The following is a 2,575-nucleotide window of genomic DNA, read 5'->3' on the forward strand; positions in this document are numbered from 1 at the left end:
TCCTTGGGTGTTTTTGTGAATTTTTGTGAACTTTAATGGCATGATTCATGTGGTTACATTTTGATTTGGTGCAACTCTTGATCGCACCCCATCTTGTTATTCTAACCTGTTTGTTGAGTTTTTGTGAGGGCTCACATGACTCTTGCAGAGATAGCTTGCTTGGTATTCCACTTTATTTGTGGGATACCATTTGGAGATTTATTCTGATTGCTTTGCTGACTTGCTTTCTTTGATGGTGCTAGCTTGAGAGACCTCTGGGTTTCTTATCTCTTGAGTTGTTGTTACTTCGGATCTTTATCCGTGTGGTAGATCTCTTGATCCCTTTTACATCTTTCCCGCATTTTACCGCTTTCTTAGCTGGAAGACCTTGATAGGAGGCAATGTTTTTGTGTGTTTACTTTTGTGCCCAAAGACCTCCAAGAAGAGGCACCAGTGTTAAAGACCACCATGAAGAGGCAATTGACGGATAAAAGGGATTAGTAGTCAATCCCCCGTTATTCAGTGTGTCGTTCTTTAAGCTCACACTACGTGTCGATGCTTCAGAGTAGAAGCCCAAGATCTTTTGTCCGGTCAGTCAGTGGAGAGGGTTGATCACACTAAAATTTACGTATTTTCGACTCCGATTTCACATGCATTCTAGTTGTTTTATTATCATTTTGTTGTGTTATTGTTATGTTTTTCTTTGTTTTCAGGATTTTACTTTAATCGGAGCCCCGATCGAGAAAAGGAGCGAAAAAGAGCCAAAAACCCTAAAATTCAACATTTTGCTCTTGTGACCTACCCAATGGCGGGCGCCACAGACCAAGCCATGACGTGTCAAATTCAACTTCCATCAACTCCCACGTTTCCCCACTACTTCCACTAAGGCGCCCCATATTGTGCTTGTGGCGGGCGCCATGGCCTTGTGGCGGGCGCCGCAAGAGGAAAAATGGTTCCCTCCTATTTTCAAGTGAAGGGCATCCAAGTCATTTCCATCTTTTTACTTGCTTATAAATAGAAACGCGAATTCACTTTTACAACCATCCAAACTTAGAACAGAGGCAAACTCAGAAGCAAATTTGTTTCACTTAGGCATATATTCAGTATTTTATAGTGGTAATCGCTTCGCATTGGAGTGTTACCACAATTGTGTAATCAAGTCTGGTTCGTGAGAACCTCTTTTGGTTAAGAAATCCAGGTTATAATACTTTTCAACTTAGTTAAGATACTATATTTCTTAAAAATAGGTTTACTACTCTAACGCAATGCGCGCCTTTTTATAAGTGACAATAAGAGGATTTTATTAGGGAGTACAACTCGGTTCTGAATACGCGAAAGCGACAGTTCCTGTTAAATTAGTTCTTTTCAAAGTAGGAAACATTGCCCATAAGTAGCTCTACTAGCAAGTACTTAGATTATCAATTAATTACGTGAATTACATTCGACCCTGTCTTTAATTAATCTTTATTTCAATACTTTACTTTTCATTGCACACTACAAAAACACCTATTTTGACTGCCTTTGATAAACACCATAACAACAGATAACGATAGATTGACACTTGGTCTCTGTGGATTCGATAATCTTTTATATTACTCTGACGCGTTCGTATACTTGGGAAAAACATACGCATCAAGTTTTTGGCGCCGTTGCCGGGGACCAATTTCGTCAAATTTGATTTTCCTGTTGTTATATCGTTTAGACTTAGGCTATTTCCCGCCGGTCAATGTGAAGAACTCGCAGCACCGGAAGTTTAAGCTTAGTATACCCTCTGGCGGAACCTGAACGTTACGCTCGCGCACGTTTATTCTTTCATAGAATTAAGAGAGCTATGGCCGAAGATCAAAACCAAAGACCTCTTAAAGATTTCGCTCAACCATCTAACGAAGAACCTAGTTCTAGTATAGTAAACCCAACTATCCCAGCCAATAATTTTGAACTTAAACCATCCTTGTTGCAACTAGTGCAACAGAGACAATTCGCGGGTCTCGCTACCGAGAATCCTAACCAGCATTTAAAAATGTTTTTTCAATTAGCAGATACTTTTAAAACCAATGGAGCTTCTCCTGAGGCAATACGTTTAAGATTATTTCCTTTTTCCCTTAGAGATAAAGCTCTATCATGGTTAGATTCCCTTCCACCCAATTCCATTACGACTTGGGATAACCTTAGAAGAGTTTTTCTTGCTAGATATTTTCCCCCGAGTAAAACCGCCGTTCTTCGAAACCATATAACTAGATTTACCCAAAACCAAGGAGAATCGCTGTTCGAAGCTTGGGAGAGATATAAAGAGTTGTTACGAGCATGCCCACATCATGGTTTAGAAAATTGGTTAATCATTCAAACCTTCTATAATGGACTTCATTATAACACAAAGATGACCATCGACGCTGCCGCAGGCGGTGCTCTGATGAACAAACCTTACCCTGAAGCTAGTGCCCTCATTGAAGATATGGCTCAAAACCATCAATCATGGGGAGTCGAACGAGCGACAGTTGAGAAGAAGGAAGCCCAAGGAGGAGTGCATGAACTAAGCTCTATAGACATGATGCAAGCTAAAATGGACGCATTAGCCCTTAAAGTCGAGCATATGTAC

The 2,575-nt window shown here is 40.3% G+C and overlaps 1 non-coding gene across 1 annotated transcript; it reads right to left on the reverse strand.

Moving 5' to 3' along the window:
- Window positions 1–2,194: 2,194 nt before the first annotated feature.
- Window positions 2,195–2,301, reverse strand: LOC127098714 (small nucleolar RNA R71). Its single transcript, XR_007793416.1, has one exon. It is a non-coding gene; the product is annotated as a small nucleolar RNA R71 (small nucleolar RNA).
- Window positions 2,302–2,575: the final 274 nt, after the last annotated feature.

This window comes from Lathyrus oleraceus, chromosome 6 (assembly GCF_024323335.1).
Source record: "Lathyrus oleraceus cultivar Zhongwan6 chromosome 6, CAAS_Psat_ZW6_1.0, whole genome shotgun sequence".
NCBI classification, from domain to species: Eukaryota; Viridiplantae; Streptophyta; class Magnoliopsida; order Fabales; family Fabaceae; genus Lathyrus; species Lathyrus oleraceus.